The sequence below is a fragment of the Lathyrus oleraceus genome, chromosome 2, assembly GCF_024323335.1.
Source record: "Lathyrus oleraceus cultivar Zhongwan6 chromosome 2, CAAS_Psat_ZW6_1.0, whole genome shotgun sequence".
NCBI classification, from domain to species: Eukaryota; Viridiplantae; Streptophyta; class Magnoliopsida; order Fabales; family Fabaceae; genus Lathyrus; species Lathyrus oleraceus.
Genome location: NC_066580.1, coordinates 266,300,042 through 266,322,922, shown reverse-complemented (window position 1 = coordinate 266,322,922; position 22,881 = coordinate 266,300,042).

Sequence of the window (22,881 nt, the reverse complement as noted above, 5' to 3'; positions counted from 1 at the left end):
GTTGAAGACTAGCAAGCAGTTGAACGCACGACATTGGAAGAGTGTCGAAACGCCGGTCCATCATCCTCTGCCTCTGCTGATAGGCGGGTCTGTTACCTGGTTGTTGTTGTTGTTGATACTGAGCTGGTTGGCGTTGTGGTTGTTGTTGTTGTAGTGGTGCTGCAGCCGGAATGGTCACAGCCGCAACATACGGTTGCCGATGATAGTTTTGAAAGTTATTCCCTTGGTTATTCCTATTTTGATATGAAGATACAGAATTCACACCCCCTTCCCTCTGCTTTTGTCCTCCCATAAATGGCTTCTTTACTCCTGATGAAGATCCACCTCCATTGTGGCTCTTGTAGGTCTTCAGGTAATTTTCTACCCTCTCTCCGGTGGAGACCACATCAGCAAAGTTGGAGGCATTGCACCCCACCAGACGCTCCAGGTAAGGTCCAGGCAACGTATTCATGAACATGTTGGCCATCTCCTTTTCCAACATGGGAGGTTGAACACGGGAAGCTGTCTCCCTCCAGCGTTGAGCGTATTCCCTGAAGCACTCATTGCTTTTAAGAGACAAATTCTGGAGTTGAGTTCTGTCCGGGGCCATGTCCGTATTATATTGATATTGTTTCACAAAAGCTTCCGCCAAATCCCTCCAGCAACGGATGTGGACTCTATCCAACCTCATGTACCATTCCAGGGATGCCCCAGCTAGGCTGTCCTGGAAGAAGTACATGAGTAGCTTCTCGTCATCAGAGTATGCAACCATCTTTCGGAAGTAGGCTTGCACGTGGGTCTTCGGGCAAGAGCTACCATTGTACTTGTCAAAGATTGGGACTTTGAACTTTGGTGGGACCCTCACGCCTGGGACCAATCCCAAGTCAGAAACATCTACCCCTAGAGGGTTTTGTCCTTCTACCGCCTTCAGCCTCTCCTCTAATCTTCTGAACATGGGATCCATACCATGGCCCAAACCAAAGTCTTCTGGCAGCAAGAACTGATCATCTTGATCATCGTGGATGGGTTGTTGATCGTGGTTGTTATGTGGGATCGGGACAGGCCCCGGTCCATTAACCTCTGCAATTGGAGGATTAGTGACAACCTCTGGTTGATTAGTTGCGGGATTCCTTTGTATCATTTGTCTAATCTCTTGCTGTCCTTGCGCTACCCCCTGAACCACGTCCATGAATTGGTTCATGCGGAACCTCATCTCGGCAAGTTCTGCTTGTAGACCCTCCATTGCTTTCTGCTGGTTTCTGCGGGTACCGTACCGGTGAATTCCTGAATCAGCTATCCTGCTAATGGAACACCCCACAAAATGAGAACACCGCGACGGTACCTGTTATGCAAGACATGCTGTGGATATGCAAATGTAATGACATGTTTATCAATTCCAAAAGGTATTCTAACCCTTTGATTCCAGTCTCTCGTCAGATAAAAAGTGTAAGAAAAACCCCGACCAGAATCAAGAAGAAGATATCAGCCCCTGGGAATAGATAAACATGTGTTGAATGATTTGAATGCAAAATGATGTGATGCAATGCAGTGACATGGAAATCGGGACTGCAGTATCTACTTGAACATATGTCGGGTTGCACTGTTTGAAGAGAAAACCCACTGAAGAATATAATATAAGATCAAAACTCTGCTCCAGAAAACCGGGTTGGTTGGAGGTTAAGGTTCCCTAAATTTAGCCCGCCCCTCACTGGTAGGTTCTAAGAACAGAAGTTTGTCAGCTTCAGCCCTTCAGTCGAGAATAATACGTTTACCACTGAAGGTTTGGCATTATTTCGGGATAAAAGACCTCCACTGACTCCCCTCAACAGGACATCCTAAAGCAAGTTCCCAGTCTCGGGGTCCTCGGATTGAGCAACGAGAATGCGCCCACCAGAGCTAACATAATCACGTCTCAGAGGAGAGGCCTCGACTGAGTTCTCGGGAAATGGTCACCAGAGTCGACGATTTCTAAAGGAATATCTGTCGTTATGGAACACCCATAGGACAAAATATATCCAACAGAAACCTCGTCTGGAATGTGGGTCTCATGAACGACTTAACGTAGCAACATACCACGCAAGCCTCATGACTATCCACTCTAACACCTATGTGTACACTCAAGCGTGGGTAGTGGGCTTATCTCTCATAGAACAGTCCCAACCCAACAAACAAACAACCCACAGAACCCACAGATACAACAAACATATGTACATGAATGCAATAAGGTAAAGCAGGTAAATGCGGAAAGTAAACGACTGTACAAAAGCATAAACACCCAACAAACAAGAAACCTACAAAAGCTAGGAGGGACTCGCTTAGGGAAACCAGAGATTCTGGGTTCGTCCCCAGCAGAGTCGCCAGCTGTCGCAACCTGAAAAATACAGTGGTGCGAAAAAAACAACCGGCGAGAAAGAAATGACAGAAGAGTCGCCACCGTGCGTTATTTATCCCAAAGGAGGGAAAGGAAACGCTCGAAGTAAACCTGAAGAGAGGAAAGGAAAAGACAAGGTCTCGCAACCAAATCTTGGGTTCGGGAGTCGATTATGCGAAGGGAAGGTATTAGCACCCCTACGCATCCGTAGTACTCTACGGGATCCACTCTTGTTTGTTCTTGTCTAAAGGGTGTGTGTTTATCTAAGGTACTATTTACTAAAAGAGAAAGGGTCAAAAGAAAATGACTCGCACGAATATCGCATCCACTGCATACGTATCTCATATGAATATGAGAATCAGAGTCTTCGTAGCTCGGCTACCTATGGGTTAAGGATAAGTGTGCTCGCCAAGACATCGCGTCTTATGCCTACGTATCTCATCGGGAATGAGAATCAGAGCAAAACGTAGTTCAAATAACTACGGGAACAAAAGTCTCGATTGCAACTAGGGCAAGAGAAAGGGAAGGTCTCGATCGCAACGAGGGCGAGAGAAAGGATCGCAACGAGGGCGAAAACAAACAAAGATTAGTTGTTAGTTATTAGTCAAACTCGGCAAGACATCGCATCTTGTGCCTACATATCTCATCTGAACATGAGAATCAAAGTTGCCGTAGTTCGGCTACATAGGGATTGCCATCTGAACATGGACTTACAAAGGACGACACCAGTTGTGTCAAAGGAGAGTGGGCGATGTGTTCACGTCCTAGCAGTAGGTGTCGCAGCTCGCTGAATCGAGTCTTAGGCGGTTACCTCTTTGCAATAGGACGGACTACATGCCACAAGATCGGAGACGCTCAGAAAAGTCTAGAAGTGGGGGAAGCTCTGCCCTAGAGTTGTCGTGCAATATGTACTTAAGTGTTTAGGATTTACAAATGGGAATATCTACCTAATGTTAGCATGCAAAGAATATGGGAATTCTACCTATGTTATCATACAAAAGGATATGGGAATCCTACCTATGTTATCATACAAAAGGATATGGGAATCCTACCTATGTTATCATACAAAGGGTTCTATCTAATGGGTGCTACCTAAACGGAACAAGAATCGATGAATGAAGCAAGGAGAGGTGTTAGGGATAAGGGTAGATGGCGATGCATGAAGCAATCGACTTACAAGGTTGATGGCGATGCATAAAGCAATCGACTTACAAAAGGGTGGATGAATACGTGTTGGTTCTGTTAGGTTTTGAAAAATGATTACTCGACGTTGGATCGAGGTTTTGATCTTGTTTTGAAATGGTTATCGAATGTTCATTTTAATTCTTGTATTAACAGATGAATAAAGAATGAAAGAATAAATATTATACATTTCATGGGAGAGGGATACATTTGTTATGAATGGGGATTCAAAGTATTGGAATAATTAAATCGGGTCCAAACAAATAAATAATGCAATGTATGAGTGTAAGTGCAAAGGAACCGGCTCATTGTAAGAAAGCCCAAGAGTAAGCTATGTGAGGTTGATGGCGATGCTTAAAAAGCAATCGACTTACAAGGGTGTGAAAATGGGCTCGATATTAAATCGAGAAAAATATGATTTTTATAGTTTAAAAATGGTTTTTGAATGAGTGATGCAATTAAAAGAAAACAAATCCATGTTATTAAACAATAATAAAAACTATGAGTAATAAAGCATAAACATAAAAGAAAATATTAAAAGAAAAAAAAAAAGCTACACATAGGGGTATCGAACCCACTACACTAAAGACCTAGAAAACACTCCTCTCCACCAGGCCACCTACCAACTAGTTGTTATTTTAATACTAACTTAAATATATAAACTAAGATAAATTAAAAAAAAGAATTAAAATAAAAAAACTAATAATAAAAAAAACTGGTGGACTACCCTAATTAAACCCAGCCACTTGGCTGTTGGGTTTTAGAGGCTAGGGGTTGGGAACATAAAATAGCACTCAACTAGAAACTAATACCAATAAACCACAATAAACCACGGTTAATGACTACTTAAAAACTCTAAACATCCACTTAATGGGATTTAAAAGTCTGTTTTTAAAAAAAGGAATAAAGCATTGAATAAATAAAAAAAAAAAAAAGGAAAAAAAGTGAGGACGCAAAACAGAGCTCAATCGTCCTCCTCTCTCATTCGCGCTTCACTCACTTCTCTCAACCTCTCCACGAATCTCTCTCACATTTTCAACCTCTCAGGTTTTCTCTTCAATCGCTCTCATCGCTAACCTCACTCACCTCTCTCACAATCTCAATCAATCGTACATGAAACAAAAACGGGAAGCTCACCTTGCTCAGGTAACAATCGACCCTCTTTGCTTTGCTTCTTTCAATCGGTCCCCTTTGGTTTGAGTATTTAGGGTTCTTGGTGAATCGTCGTCCGCCTCCCTATTCTTTTTCGTCCTTTGCTTTGATTTGGGATTTAGGGCTTTTGTATCTTGTTCGCCGTTTTTTTCGTTCTCTTCACTGATTCCTCTTTCTCTCTATTTATCCTCCACACATTTTAGGGTTTGGAGATCAAAAGAGGTCTCTGCAAAATCCCTTTTGATGTGCTCAGTCGGGATTGGCCTTACTCGATGCTAAATCAGAACCTGTAAACTGCACTCATGCTTTCTCTTCGTTTTTTGTCTTAATGCCAATTTGGGATATTTCTGGAAGTCTAATGCTTTACTGGCTATTATGTGTTACTGCAGTGAATTTCTTGTAACCTCCAGCTAATTCAATTGTGTTACTGCAGTGAATTCAGAGTATTGGAGAGGTTGTGGATGAGGTCGAGTTCATGCAGAGATGATTCTTTTGCTGCAGCTTTCATGAGCCCTTCATCATTACAATTTTAAGGCCAAATGCAGGTGCTAGCATGTCTAAATAGTTATGTAAGCTCAGATGACTGTATGATTGCAGCTGGTAGCAGGTTCTTCTTTTCATCTTCACTGGTTTGACATGGTTTCACCTGGATTATTGCAGCAAGCTATGGTCATGGTAATTTGGCTTGATGCAGGTGGGTATAGTCATAGTGTGGCAAGGCAAGTTGGGTCGATGGCTTGAGTTAGCAGCATATGCTTCCAATGAGGAATGGGGTTGATGATTGTAGGCTTAATGTTGCTCAATTCTGCAGCACACCTTATCCATGTATTTCCACTCGCCTAAGTTCAACCTTGGTCTGGTTTTACACAGCAGTGTTCCCACAGGTATGTTACTAGGTTGTGTTTGGTCAATTAGCATTGGATGGCTGTTGCAAATGTTAGCTGAATTGGACTGCTATGCTTATGATTAAAAGGTCATTACTTGATGATGCAATGTTGTGGTTTTCCAACTGCTGCAGGAGGACTCTACAATTGGTCCTTGCTTTGAACCACAATATTCATGGCAGAAATGATGCCGATAAGAATGTTGTGTGTTGGTGCATATTCACTGCGAGGTTATGGTCTGCTGTATAGGTTGCAGGGTGTTGTGATTCTGCACAAGAGGTTAGGCATTGGTTTGTGGGCATAAATATGATGTGTGGATTTTGCATTGGCAACAACAGCAAGCAAGGAAAGACAAGGTTCATGTGCCTACAGCCATGGTGAGCTTTGCCATCTTGCTGAGTTTTGGATTTAGCCAGGCTTCATTGTGCATTTCAAGGTATCTCAAGCCATGTTTATATGGTTGCAGGACATGTTTGGCCAGATGGAGTTAGGATTGGAAGTGCAGCAACACATATAACATGGTGGACATGAAATTGAACATGAGCCAAATTACTTAAAAATGAAGAAACCAAACAAAAGTATATCAAATCAAAACCTTTGGATGAAGCATCAAGGCCAAATGGGTTAGATTAGGTTTTTGATGGTCAACAAATGGAGAGGTTGACTTTGGTCAAAGTTGACCAAAAAGACAACTGTTGACCAAAGTCAATAATAGGTCAAAACTTTATTTTTTTGGTATTTTCTTTGTAAATGGACAATGGATTGATGATCATGGGAAAATTTAGGGTTTAATGAATTTGGGTTGACTTTGGTCAAAGTTGACCAAAAAGTCAACTGTTGACCAAAGTCAACAATTGGTCAAAAGTGTCAATTTTTGTATTTTCTTGTATGGACTCACATGTAATGGTTTACAATGACATGAAATAGATTGAAATGGATTAACAAATGGTTTGAAGTTGGTTTCCAAATTGTTTTGTCTTATGACTTGAATGTTTGACTTTTGAAAAATAACTTGACTGATAATGCACATGAACAAGGCCATGAAATGAGACCATAAGGTCAGGGTTTTGACATAGTATCCATGAACCAATAACATGACTAGCAATTGGCTTGAAACACAAGAAGCTTGGTTGTTCAGATGACCCAGATCATAGATGTATCCACAATCACATGAACAACACCATGACTTTGGACCAAAACCAATTCTCATATAAAACCAAAGTAAGGTTAGGCCAGGCATGCTAAACGAAAATAAAAACATAAAAAAATTCAGGACCAAAATCGGGGTATGACACCAATGATTTGGTAAGATCATTGTCATGTCGGTCCCAGTGCTTTGACAAGTTTTTGTTCCTTTCTCTTACCTTGTTAGTCCCAGTTTTTTAGGCAAGCCTTTTTTCCGATTTAAACACCAATTTCTTATTTTGTTTGGTTTAAACACCATAACTTTGGGTTGACACCTTCATGGTTATACACCTTTTTCTTGGTTTAAACACAACTTTCCTTTCTCTATTTTTACACCTTTTATGTTTCTTTCTTAGTTTAAACACCATAATCTTTTCCCTTTGGTTTAAGTACCACTTTAGGCAGTTTCTATGCTTTTCAGGTTTAAACACCTCCCTCAATCTATCTTTCTTTCAGTCTTAGTCCTCCAAACTACGTAGTTTTGACTTCCTTATTGCACTATGAGGATATGTATGCACTAGGATGTGAATCCTTGGCGAGCACTTATCTTTTCTGTTTCCCTTTTTCTCTCTTTAGTTCCAAGAAATACGAGGCTCTGACTTTCTCATTACACTATGAGAATACGTAGGCATGAGGACATCAATACTCCTCTAGCACTCTTTTTCTAACCAATTTTCTATTTTGCAGGTACATGAAGACAACAACACCCATCCAAGAAATAGAAATCAAAATGGTTCACATGGAGTACCATGGATGTCAGGCGTGCTAGCACATTCCCCTTGCATAACCTACTTCCTTACCCGTTTCTCTTCTCCTTTGGGTTTTATCGATATTTTCCCTTCCCTCTTCTGGGATAAATAAAGTTAGGTGACGACTCTGTTGTATGTTCAATCATGTAACGCGTTTGGGTATATTTCCGGCTAGCTTTAGTTGGCGGCTCTTCTGGGCATTGCAACCTAGTTGCTAGAAGGAGTCGAGACTAGTTTTGTTCGCTTTATTGTTTGTTTGGTTGTTTATTTTCATGCTTTACTTTCTTTGTCATTATGTTTATTTATTTATTTATTTGATCCTCTTTGACTTGTGAAGGTGTGAAAAAAACAAGAAAGGGGGGGTTAAATTGGGTTTTACAAGCAAAAGCTTTTTCCAAAGTAAGAACACCACTAATAAGTTAATAACAAAGACATAAAAACACAAGTATTTTTATCATGGTTCACTTGAAACTCAAAGCTACTCCAGTCCACCCACCAAGGTGATTTTTCCTTATACACAAGGACTTAATCCACTATAATCAACAGATTATAATAATCACAAAGAATACCCTTCTTTGTCTTCTAAGGATCCAACTATACCCTAGTCTCCTTAAGGACTCACAAAAAATAATCTTCTTTATCTTCTCAAGGATAACCTCCTTAAGGAATCAAACAAACAGTTTGAATAATATTTTGAGTGTTTCAAGTTGCTTCTATACAAGCAGATTTTACACAAATGATAAACAAACACTTAAAGAAAAAATGTGTACAAAAGAATGATAGCTTTTCACAAAGAAACTGACTTGTCAAAATATTGTATCATCGACGTATTTTCTTCAAGTATCCAAGTCTCACTTATAGAGCATAAGAAGAAGACAGTTGGAGGGTAAAATGGGGAAAGCTCGTAGAGCGGCTGTCCATAGTTGGATGGTGAAAGGGGTGATACTGCATATTATCCTTCGCCCACAAAAACAATGACATGTGTGGTGTATAGTATTGTCCTTCATGAAATCTGGTAGTGGAAAGGATATTCAATTTATACTATGTACTATTTGATCACGTTTCCTTTTGATCTTATCTTCAAGTTCATTGGCTTCTGATGAAAGTTGATGAAGCATGAAATGAAGAAACATAGAGCTAGATTCAGAAACTTCAGAATCTTTGATCAGAACCTTGACAGCGTCAGTAGTCTGGCTTGAGATCTTCAGTATCTTTAGAATATTCAGAGTCTTTAGAATCTTCAGTCAGAACCTTGATAACTTGAATTGTCTGGCTTGAGATCTTCAGAATCTTAACATAACTTCAAAAGCTTGCCATTCTTCAAAAGTTTGGTAATCAGAGTCACATCCTAAAGCACAACCTAAGAGAAATGTTGCAGCAGTAACATATTGTTTCCTCATAAGCTTCCTAGGAGTGACTCAGCATATAAGCAGAAAGATCATTGCAGCAACAATATTGAACATCTTTCAGAACTTCTAATAGTTAGCACATAAGCGGATTTGGAACTCATTGTTCAGAAACCGATGACGTAGCACATCATGTACTCAGAATCAGACATGGCTATTAAAGCTACACAATAACAAACCATTAGGGTATCAAAATTATTCTCACAAAAATACAACGTTGTTATCATCTAAACTCTAGGTATAAATACATAACCAAATCTTGTTCTAACAATATCCCTCTTTTTGATGATGACAAAACATGTATTTTGATGAACAATTTTGTACAGGGTAATGACATAAGAATACATCTTACAAAAGCACAAAGATCTCCCTGAGATTTATAATCCTAAAAAGATAAAATCAGAATGAAAGAAAACTTTCCATTAAGAGAATAAAACCAAAACGAAAGTTTCTTTCAGATATTTTATAACTGAAATTCATCAACTTCGAGATCTTGGAATTAATCCATCTTCTATAAGCTTCCCAAGTAGAATCACTCTCCTCCAGATTTGCTGAAGAAAGATTGATTGTCATTGCTTCATGCACACGACTTCTGGATTCTGATTCAAACTTCCTCAGAATCTTACTAATGTTGGGAGAGGATTTTGGTGGTTTGGGGTAGCTAACAGTGAGGTCAATTTTTGTTTGATCAAGGGTAGGACCAAAAACTGACGGAAATGAGGGGATATTGATAGGAGGTGGTTCAGGGTCAGATAGGACTAGTTCAGGTTCATAGTTGAACATACCCTCAGGAGTGCCGTCAGACACATGGCCGTCAAAAAGACTTGAAGGGATGTTGTGGGGGGTTTTTGTATTATGATTTTTTGTTTGGGGAGCATAAACAACTGGTGGTGGAGTTGGTGAAGTTTGTAACTGTGAAGAAGATGGTGGTGACGGTATTTGCTTATGTTGTTGTTGATGTGACAAAGTTTTAGAAACTTGAAGAGTTTCTATGATAGGTTCTATAATGGGTGTTTTGGGAGGTGGTGTAAGTAAAATTGGTTTAGATATCTGAGAAATAATTGGAATGGGTTGAGAAGTGGGAGGAGGCTAGATTGGTAAGATCCTTTTGGAAACCATAGAATCAAAAATAATAGAAGTGCTAGCTTCAGGAAGCTTACTAGAAGCATTGTTAGAAGCTCTTGAAGAGTGTTGGACAACTCCAAATGTATCCTTCAGAAGCATGGATTTCTGGCACTTACTTAGAGGCACCTCATCTTCATCTATAGAACAACATTATCTAACATTATCGTGCCATATGTTTTATTGTGATTGGATGTGTGTTTGAGTGGATTGACTTTACTTGACGCATCGTGCTTTTTCCATGACCATGTTCATCCTAGCATCTGAGCCACTTGATTATCTTACTTTTTTTAGTATGTCGATCAGATGGTCCTAAGGAGTCCCATGGTCAGCGTGTTTAGACCTCTGGATTTAGATCCAACGGATATGGTCTATAAATGGTCCACCATTAACCATTGACCAAACCTCCATCAGTCGGGCTCAGCGCATGCGGGCCTTAAGAATTTTCTATTTGGGCTCCTCTTTTTTCTTTAGCGGCCCCCTTCTCTTTTAATTAATTTTATTTTCTTTCTTGTTTATTTTATTTCTTTTCCTAATTTTTTTCTTTTTATTTTTTTTCTAATATTTTTCCCTTCTATTATTTTTACATATTTATTTTATTTTATTATAATTTTTTTATCTTTTATTTCTTTAAAAATAATTTATTTTTAATTCAATTTGATTTTATATTTTTAATTTCTATCTTTATCTTATTATTTATCACATTTTCTTCTATTTTTGCTTATCATTTATTGCTTCAAATCATGTTATTTTGTTTGATCTTTAATTTGAGCTTTTTTGTTCATTGATAATTATGGCATTTAAATTATTGTTGAGGTGATCATATTTTGAACCTTCTGATTCTTGAGGGATGGTCCTTAAGATGATTCAACCTTCTTTGGTTCAAACTTGTTAATGAATGATCATCTAATCATTCTTGACACTTTGTATAAGAGACGGGTTATCTCTTATTGGATCATACTTTGGGTTTTAGATTGGTTGATAGATGATACCTACATGATTTCCATGACCCAGTTGTTCAACTTCATCCCTTTTCCCTTTTAATTTTAACATATGATTACTTGGGTGATGAAATCTTTCACACTTCAAATCATTGATAGATGGACGCTTCGGTCGATTCAATCTTCTTTGATTCAAACCTGTTGATAAATGACCAATGGATTGTTTTTGACACTTTTAATCAAAGATAGGTTATCCCTTAGTGTTCCATATTTTGATTACTTTGACTTGTGGATAGATGATCCCTAGGTGATTACCTTGTGCAACTTAATCTCTAACAACTAACTTTTATCATTCACTATTGATTTGCTGACCTAATTTTGCTATTTATTTCTTGTCATTTATTTTCTTGTCAATTTACTTTCAAGTACTTTATTCTCATATCCATCATCATCAAATCTATTCCGTGCATCTTTACCTTGTTGTCATTTTCTTTCTTGCATTGCATAATCAAAAAGAACAAAAACATGATAAAATCAAAAGACCCAAAAGATGCATTCATATGTGACCCACTATTAGAATTAGAGGACTCATTAGGACCCTTGCACTTGGACCTTGTCATGATTCTTGACCCATTGCTCTGACTTGGAATTTCATTTGTAACTTGCAATCTTTTATGGCACTACCCTAGGGAGACATCTTCTTAAGTCCATTATCCATCTGTTAGCATAGGAAACTTTGCACATACAAGGTGTCGCACCTCGAAAAATGAGAACACGACTATGCGAAGTGCAATCGCATGCTCGCATGATGGACTGAAGAGAGTCACCATCGAACTTTATTTATTCCTAAAAGGAAAGGGGAAATATCGATAAAACCCAAGAAAAGAACGACAATGATTATGGTCGTCGCAACCAATATCAGGGTTCGGGAGTCGATTACACAAGGGGAAGGTATTAACACCTTTCACGTCCGTTGTATTAAACGGGAACCATTAGGTTAGTTATGCGCGTCAGTGTTAGCTTAGAAATGTTAGGTTTCTCAAGTTATTATGAGGGAAAGAATAATAGGATCAAAAGAAAAGAGAAGATTCTTTTTGGATTTTTGCAACAGGGGGGGCTAAACCTAAGTTTTTATTAATGGGTCTGATAAGATCTCGCAATCCTGCTCCTACGTATCTCAATAGAGAACTCAAGGCTTACGTAGTTCTGGGTAGAAAATGTTTGTTTGTTGGTCGATCTTAGCGAAAGCTATATTATATTAATCGATGAAAAACATTGTTTTACCCAAAACAGATGAGGAGCGGAAGTATACATCACATCGAATGGATTTACAAATCAACATTCGGAAAACCATCACTTATCTCAACTAAACAATTATGGATGAAGCACTGCTTTGCATCATCTTAAGACAAGATGTCTTTCGATTATGAAAAGGTTTTTCTGATCAATAGCAAACTCTTACAACTTGGGTCTAATACTCGGGACTACATCTGGACCTTTCACCCAGGCAATCTTTTTCTTCCAATTTTAATTATGAAAATGGTTTGAATATTTACAAGTGTTTTAGAGGAGAAGACGAATACATATGGCTTACAAGCTCTTACAACTTGGGCCTAATATTCGGGATTACGACTGGATATTCCATCTAGGGTAATCTTTTTCTTCAGATTTTATTGAGAAAAAGATTTGAATATTAGAGTGTTTTGAAGAGAAGACGAATACATAGGGCTTACAAGCTCTTACAACTTGGGTCTAATATTCGGGATTACGACTGGATATTCCATCCAGGGTAATCTTTTTCTTCAGATTTTATTGAGAAAAAGATTTTAAGTTAAATTAAAGGTGATTAATCTACAAAGGTTTGAAATTATATCTGAAGGTGATTAGAAAAATGAAATTGAATGTTGAAATTATGGAAAGTTAGTGAAATTGAAATGTTAGTAAGATGTCGCGCATGCTTATTTACACGTGAGTATGGACATCGATAAAGAAATTAACTAATTAATTAACTAAGACACATCAGCACGACTAAACAAATAATCAAGCGATCTATTTAGCAATTAAAAGAAAATAATAAAAAAAACAAATAAAAATTTACTTAAATAAATAATTACTAAAAAAATTAAATTAAATCAAGAATAATAATAATAATAATAAATCAAATAAATAGAAATAAGAAGTTCATATTAGTAAATGAGTGTGCAACTAGAAAAGAAAATGAACCCAAACCCAATAGTCTAAACCAAACTAATCTTAATTCTAATATCAATATTAAATAATAAAAGAAATAAATAAAATGTGAAAATGCTGCATAGGAAGGAAATGGAACTCTTCTTAGAACTGGGATTTCAAAATTAAAACACCACCAACCAAAACACGACACTTGGCATGCAATAATAACAAAAGCAAAAAAGTCTTTCACTCAAGGTTTGCAATCGAAGTATCCCTGTACCAAAGCATAATGAAACCAATACAACAGATTATATCAATATGGCAATAAAAATAACAAAAGCAAAAAAGAAAAGCCACACAAGTAAACAAACAAAGGCATGCAAATGACCTAACTAGACTTGAGTCACTTAGGAATGTCTTTGTCCCCAGCAAAGTCTCCATCAGTCGCATCTCGAAAAATGAAAACATGACTTAGCGAAGCGCAATCGCACGCTCATATGTTGGACTGAACAGAGTCGCCACCGAACCTTATTTATTCCTAAAAGGAAAGGGGAAATATTGATAAAACCCAAGAAAAGAACGACAATGATTATGGTCGTCGCAACCAATATCAGGGTTCGGGAGTCGATTACGCAAGGGGAAGGTATTACCACATCTCACGTCCGTTGTACTCAATGGGAACCATTAGGTTATTAAGTTATTATGAAGGAAAGAATAATAGGATCAAAAGAAAAGAGAAGATGTTTTTTGGATTTTGATGATGATTTTGATCTGCTATAGATATGATGAACTCTAGCAAAAAAAATTATAATGAATGATAAACAAACTTGTGGGGAATGATGGAAATATATGGCAAAGATGGCCCACGAAAAATAAAAAATGAGGGTAGAAATTCACTAGGGATAACAATCTTGCTGGAGGAAAGACAACTGGAGAATATGCAAAGAGATTTTAACAACAGGTTCATATATGACCTGGCAACACCAGAATATTCAAAGAATTTTAAACAAAAAATTCAAACATGACATGACAACACTTGAATATTCAAATAGTGCTCATTTAACAAGATCAAACATGACCTGGCAGCATTTGGGAACATACAGAGAAGGTTTGAATAACAGGTTCAGACATGACCTGGTGACAGTTTGAATATCAAGGAAAGTTTAGTCAACAGGTTCATAGATGACCTGATAACACAGGAAAAAAAATAATTCCATCAATATGTTTATAAATGACATGACCATTGGAATATTCAAAGAGTTTCAATAACAGGTTCAAACATGACCTGACAATGCTATGGGATATCAGAAGGTTTCATTAACAGGTTCAAACATGACCTAAAAATATTGGAAAATATACAAAGAAAGATCCATCAACAGGATCATACATGACTTGACAACATTGGAAAATTCAAAGCATTTCAACAACAAGTTCAGACATGAGTGTAGCGGGAAATTCATGACCATCAAGCTATTGCCAAGCTAGAGATCAATTAACAAGAGTCGCCACCGCGCTTTTATTGTTTCCAAGGGAAAAAGGAAAAAGTACGAACAAAACCCAAAAAGTAATAAGTTTTCAAATAAAAACTAATAAAAGTCAGAGATCACAGGTAAGGGGGTTGGTTAAACAGAGGGAAGGTGTTAACACCCAAAGTGTCTTAGGTACTCCTAGGGAGCCCTTTTTGTATGCATATGTATTTTGTACAAAGTGATGTTTACAAACAAATAGAATGGGGGGATGAGAAAAGAATTTATTAATTATATTTTTGTGTTTGACAAGACCTTCGGTCTTGTGCCTACGTACCAACATAAAAATGAGGGATCAAAACCTCGTAGTTCGTGATACGAATTTCAAAGTGGATGTGATTTTAACAAAATTTAAGTTTGAAAGGCACAAAGGCCTAAAAATGGTTTGAATGAGTTAGTTCTTTTTGGCTTTTTGAAAGTTTTAAGTAAAATATAGTTATGTTTATTCACAAATTTGATTTAAGAAAAGAAGTTTTAAAATGCAATGGCATAAGGCCAAAGTTTCTATCGTTTTGCAAAGTGGTCAAAATTTAGAACAAAGTAGTTCACACAAAGAAGATTTTGAAAAATTGAGGGAGAGATTTTGAAATTTAAGAAATGGGGAGAAGATGAAGAGACTATCTTATGTATAAAATTAAAAGTTTAGAGTTGAAAAGATCTGACCAAATGGGTAGCAATCCAATAGACAAAAATGTCAATAGAAACCCAGAATTCCCTTGGACTTTTAGAATCAAGCAACACACAAATGCACAATTATATTATCTTGAAGAGCAAGGCATCAAATAAAGATGGCCTCATCCAAGCTTATCCATTCCATGATCTTCTTCAAAATAGCCTATGCAACATATGAATTCCACAAGTCACAGGTTCAAAGTAACAGCTTCACAATGATCATGTTGTAGATGAATCTAGAGAGATCTTCAAAGATGTATTAGATGAAGTTCAAATTGCAAGCACTTGGTTCTTCAACAAGTTGGCATTGGCCAAGTCCGTTAGCATAGGGAGGTTTCCTATATACTAAGTCCATTTGTCCAAGATCAAGCCAACAGTCCATATAAAAGTTTCTTTTTTTTAGGGTTTTTGTTATTATTATGTGCATTAATGGTCAAAGACCACATAAACAAGGAAAGTATACACAAGCAAAATATATCACATAATATGGTCAAAATGGACAAAGTGAAAATTGCATTAACATAAATAATTACAATGATATGAACAATGGCAAATGAAATAGAGTGCTAAAAGTAAATTGCATTAAAGTAAAAGCTTGAAGTTAAAAGTTAATAGTTAGTAAGTTAGAAGTTAGTTTTGTTTTGCTTTTCATTTCAAGATATTCTTTGGAGAACACTCAACCCACTTATCACAAGCAATAATCCTTGAACCAAAACATATTCTAAAGGAAGGAAAGAAGGCCAAGTTTCCACACAATACCATGAAAGAGGGGAGACTTACAATCTCACTAACTAGAATGCCTATGCCTTTTATGTCACAAATTTAGCGCTATGTTAAGCAATCGTAATTGGACGTATGTAGAAATCACAACTATTTGAGGTCGAGCAATAGAATTTTGGTGTTAATGCATGTTAGAGACATAATATTATGAACTATGCTCATGAAACATACCACACGCACAAAATATGCAAAAGGTGTGACCTAATCTCATCCATACTCATGTTAATTTTTCAATCAACTAGCATTAGGACTTTTAGATGTCATAGGCCAAATGGAAATAAATGAATGAAGAAGAGGAATAAGATGAAGTGGGAAGGGGATGAGTAAGATCACAAATTGGTTAAAGGAGGACTTTTATCAAATTAATATCATTCATTCATTTTGAGAGATGGAATGTACATTCCATCAATCCCCTAAATCCAATGATATTAACTTGACAAAGTCAAATCAACCTTGACCAAGGCCCAACAACAATAGGCAAACTCAACCAAGTCAATAGAAATGGTCAACAAAATTTAATTGGCATTTATTCAATTAAAAATAATAAAATAGTGCATTTAAATGAAATATGTGTTGTCCAATTCCTAAAATCTCATCAAAACACCAAAGAAATGGCCATGAGATTTATCATAGGTCAAACAAGGTCAAAGGACCTTGGAAAAATTTTTTCATAATTTTTGGACATTTAAAAATATTTTTAAATAATTAAAAACAAATGCAAAATCAATTAATTCATGAAAAATATTAATAATGATCCAAAAAATTATTTTTAATTCAGAATATGAAAGAGAAAAATATTTGAATTTTTTTGGTGAAAGTCCCATATATTTTTGATCAATATTGAATTTAATATGAGTTATTGAAGAAAATGCAATTAATATAAAAATTCAGAAAATCTAAATTACGTGGACCATCAGATCTCCCTCATTAATTGAGGTGGCAGATCTGATGGTCTAAAGCGCGCTATCTACCATAGGCCTTAGTCAACGCGTGGAAAATGTGGTAATCAAAAGCAACGCTCAGGATTAAAACATGAGAGATGGATCATGTGGTTCAGATGCTAGCCAACTCATCGCCGGAGCCAAAGCTCCGGTCATCTTCTTCGGTGGACCTCACCAGACTGATCCACCATGAACCATCACCCTAATGAAAAACAAGGACATGATCTTGAAGAAAAAATGGCGCTGAGCTCGAATCTGACCTCCATTCACTCCAATTCCAAATGTATTGAGAGATACGTGGAATTGAAATTTGAGGTACATGAACTGAGTTGCTTCGATTTGACCTCAAAGCAACTCAATCTTCTTGCCTACATTGGTAGGACTTCAGACAACCGAAGAATCAATAGAATTGAGCAAGAGTTTGAGAGAATCGAAGAGTTCAAATTTTATGGAAAATACCTTCAATGTAGGTATGAATTTGATGGATCTTGATCTTGCTTGTGCTTGGACTCACTCCACTTGCTTGCAGGAGAAGGATTGAATGGTTTAGAAGCAATGGATTCCTGGAGAATTAAATTCCAAAAAAGTGGAGATTCAAGCTCAAATTCAAGAGAATTTTTCAGGCTTATCCTTTAAGAAGTGAGGGTTTGAAATGGAGGATCAAAGCTGGCGAGAATGTGTGTGAATTTCTGAGCAATTAAAGCTCTATTTATAGCTGAAATGGTTGATAATTGCACACTCACTTTCACTTTCCAAATTTGGAAAATGGTGATGTAATGGTGCATGGGCGCGCATAGGCCCATAAAATGATAGCTTGAGGTCCAAAATTGAAGATCAGATACCCTGAAGTAAGCTTGGATAGCAAGGCAAATGTACATTGGTGTTTGAAGCTTGACCCATGCCGAGTGATGTCACTCTGTTTAAGCCATGCGCAGCTTATAAATTTCATGTCCAAAATGAATGAATTTGAGCTCTTTGGAAAGGTGAGATCAAGAGGAATAACTTTCATGTTCAACACTTTTTCATTTGGAGCTTGGAACTTGGAGTAATTTGAGGTGGAAGTTTGGAAATGTTTGACAAGTGTCAAGCCATATGTCTCAATATTCCACCTTGCTTAACTTTTTCTATGAGCTTCAAATGAGAAAATTGTCTTTGTCAAAGTTGTACCTCTCTCAAAGAATTTCAAAATGGTCACCAATTTCATGTCATTTGGATTTTAAATGATAGAGTTATGCATTTTTGAAGTTTGGAAGATCACTTGATCAATGGTACAGGTCAAAAGTGACCTATAATGTAGCCTCATATCACATGCTCAAAAAAGTTGAATTATCTCCCACACCAAACATAAAAGTTGAATTAGGCACATTGAATTTGATTGTTCAACTTTGAAATCTTGCATCTCATAAAAAATGAACAAGTTATGGCCTTGGGAAGTTGACTTTCAAATTAGGGTTTAGACAAAATGACCTATAATGTTTCAACATAGAAAATGATTTTCCAAGCAAAACTAGCTCTAGGTATCAACATGAAAGTTCTTTGTAATGTCATTTAGAGAAAGTTTTCTCTTGGAATCATTTTCATATGGTGAAAATTGTAGGAGATAGGGTCTAGGGAGACCCAGTTTTTGATTAGATGAATCCATCTGACCAACCACCATCAACCAACTTGCTAACTTACAATTATCTTGACTTTATTGGCTCATGGTAGATCATATATGCATAAGATGATGAATTTTGAATTGTCCCTTGAGAAATTTGATCAATTGGTGAGATAGCTTGTTGGAGAAGTTACTCAAGATACCCAGTCAAACTAGGGTTTCCAAGGCAAATCACCCTCAAACTCTTGAAGAAAACTTTATCAATATAACATTTAGATAACATTGGGACTCATATATGATGCTCATAACCATTAATGAATCAATTCTTGGTTGTGCTCTTTGTTCATGAGGGTCTCAAACCCTAGATATGAACTTGATGAATCAATGAGATCATGCCCTTCCTACAAAAGAGTTAGATAAATGCAAAGACATATTTTTTGGTATTTTGGTTAGTGAAATGATAAAATACAAGTATGATATAATCACAAAGTGCTTGGTGATCTCTCCCAAAACAAACCTATTGAAAGAGGGGTAAGGAGGATGCCAAGACATGATCACAATGCTAGTGGTTAAAATGAAATTGCATGAAGGATCTTAGGGTCAAAATTGGGGTCTTACAATGACCTGACAATGCTAGAAAATCAAGGAAAGTTTTATGAATAGGTTCATACATGACCTCAATATTAGGATATTTAAAAAAAGTTGCACTCACAGGTTCAGACATGACCTGACAACACTTGGGAAAAAATCAAAGAAAGTATATCCATAGGTTCATGCATGACCTGACAATTTAGGAGGTTTCACAGAGATTATAACAATAGGTTCATACGTGACCTGACAACACTAGAAAACCCAAAGAAAACTTCAACAACAAGTTCATACATGACCTGGAAATATTGAAAAACATACATATCAAGTTTCATCAACAAGTTCATACATGACCTGACACTTTAGAATACATCTGATAGTTCTGGAGATTTCTCACAAGAAATTCATCTGATTAAAGATTTTAGAGATTCCTAATAGAGAATTTAAACAAAACAAAGATAAATGGGAGTCTTCTTACAAGTAGATCATCCACGCAAAAGGCTACAATGATTCTTTACAAAGAAATCAAACAGAACCAACATCATTGGAGTTTTCTAATACGAAAAACCTCCAAGCTTTTGGGAATTCCTCAAGATGATGAGTCATACATGACTTTCACGGAACCATCAGGAAATACAGGGTAATCAAACTCTACGTATGTGCCAACAACAATTGGACTTTAACCGTAAGCAATAGATTACAACCATCTCTTAATGGATTTTGCTAACAACACTTGGACTTTGACCGAGGGAAATAGTAAAAAAAATACCGGATACAACGGAGTTTTCCAGCAACAACTCGACTTGAAAAGATGTTGGCGACAACCAAACTTCAGATACCAATTACGATTATACTTACAAACAGAGTGATAGTGATGCCAACGACAATTGGGTTTAAAATGAGTTCTAGGAACAACTAAACTTAGAATAATTCCAAGGAATGGCATATGGGTTCTGGAAGTGCGTCAAAATAAAAATGACATGTTCGAGAATTCATCAGAGAGTAAAAGAAACAAATTCTAGAAATGCATCAGAATTACAAGTGATATTCCAGAAATACACAAGAATACAGACACATTCGGTAATACATCGAGGAAATTCTGGAAATACATAAAAATACAAGATAGACATATTCAACAATACATCAGATATATGGGGAAACATCTGGAAATACATCAGACAAGTTATGGAAATACATCAATAAACAAAGGAGTAGTTCGGAAATTCATCGGATAATCCAAAAAGGAATTGAACCTCATGGAAAATTTTCTGATAGGTGCCAACTGGGTTGCACTTGAAAATGACTGCAAAAATTGGATGATGATTTAAGGGCACCAAAGACAACCTGGAATTAGAGGTCAAAGTATATAGGATCAATAACAAGACCTGGGTCCATGCAAAATGAGCGCTAAGTACATTTTGGTTATGCATGATTTGAATTTATTTTTATGCATAATATATGAATGAACATGATATGAAAATGTTGACACTTTAGTGGACTGGGAATTTGTAAAGGCTTTTTATGGAGGTCATGATTCCTCAACACTGAGAACTCAACCAAATATTTTGTGATAGATGTTGTCATAGGAGAATTATATCAAGCTTGACAGCCACAACTTAGAGAATGGGATCCTTTTAGAGGATTAATGAGTCGTGCTATCATAATTTTTGGGCACTCATCTTAAACTCAATTGTTGTTGACGTATGGCAGAATTTGTTTGAGAAGTTTGAAAGCATGAAGAAAGAGGTTCTTCCCCTCAATGGCTCATCTTGCCCCAGTCTGTTAGGTCTTTCAAAATGTTCATCTTAAAAGTGCATTTGAAACAGCTTGACATAAGATGATCTCGAGATGGCTTGCCCCAATGTTTAAATACCGCAATGATCTGACCCTGATTAACAAAAACCTGAAATGGTAGACTTCTGATTGACTATCCTTGGTTAGTTGGACTTAATGAGCTTTTGAGGTGGCTTGCCCCAGTCTGAGTCTTGAAGCAAATTACTCTTGGCTAACTGAACCTTTGGGTGATTGGCTCGGATTGACTGATACTCAAAGTAATTTCCCCTGGCTGGACTTCTTTCACTTTATCAAGTTCCTCAATTGTACATTGTTGGAATTTCTTTAATGCTAAGTGTCGACTCACAAATAAGATTGTTCATTCAAAAATGGAAATTTTAATGCAATGCAAGAAATGAAATTTTGGAATCAATCATTATTCAAATGATGGTGATATACAGTGAACGGGTCAATGAACAAGACACAATATTGATCTAGCCATTCACAGTGTGCAAGGTGATATGATCGATAAATATGATTAGCAAAGATCTTGTGGAGTAAGGTTAACACAGCCTTGTTGTAGTATGCTTTCAAAATAAATATTTCCTTAATTAGGTCTTTTAAGGATTGTAATGTGGCCTGATTCACAGTTTTTTGAAACAAAAGGATATACGGCTCAAATTTAATTTTAACATGCCCCTTCTTTTTTATCATCTCCAATTCATACGTTCAGTTAATTCAATACACGCGTTCGACTTCGAAGGTGCGAAGGTGAAAATGAGGATTCAAGATGAGATTTTCTTGAAATGGCAGTAACCTTATTTTGTTTTTGTTCAGGATTTAGTGACCTCTTTTGATTGATATTTTTATATCCCAAATTTTTTCCTAGACCACTTCTTTGAAGCCTTTGGTCCACTGGGATGCCTTGATTTTTTCCTAACTCATTTTTTGCAATGTTTGACTTAACGGGCTTTTTTCTTCTTTTTTAAAAAAAAAAATTGTGACTGCAATGTTATTGGTGGATGAGGAAGAACCACTGCAATTTTTTTGTAATTTTCTCAGCTTCTATGACACTTCAAGATGTGTGTGAAGAATAACATGTGGTTAAAGCTCTTTGGAGGATGTGTAGAGATGGACAAATTCTCTTGAAAATTGAATGCACGTTCAAACTATCTGAACATAATTATCCTGCCCCTGGTTAAGATTAAGGGTTTTTAAATCTGAAAGAAACACCAACTTCTAGGCTCAAAGTGGTTGACTAGGGATTAACTCTTTATCTCTTCGGTGTTTGGGGATTTGAAATAATGCCCTACATCATCGGCAAGATTTTCTTCAAAAGCATACCACAACAATTTCAGGTGTTTCATTTTCATCATCCTCCTTCCAAACTTTGTTAACACAGCGGTTCGATAAACAAAAGTGAGTGAGAAAAGTATTTTGTTTTTAACATAAATGAAAAATGAGTGAATACGAATGGATTAATTCAAGATGCATAAACATTTCATTAATCTTACCAGTTCAAAGAAAACAACAATGCTTAAAAGCAATTAACAATCAACATGCAAGGAAATTACAAAAGAAATGTTGAAACAACTAAATGATTTCCAGCTTTAGGGAATTGGCTTCTTCAAACTTGATCCATTAATTTCTGGGGACACCCATTGAGATCTTCGCACTTATTCGGGCGATAGGTTAATGTTCACCACCAAGCTTCCTTCTTGAAAGGCTATGTACTTGTTATCAATCAACTATTGTATTTTGGCTTTGAAAGCATTGCAGTCTTCAGTTGAATGCCCTTCTGATCCCACATGATATCCACATTGCACATTTGGGTCATACCCGGGTGGGTAAGGTTGTGGAA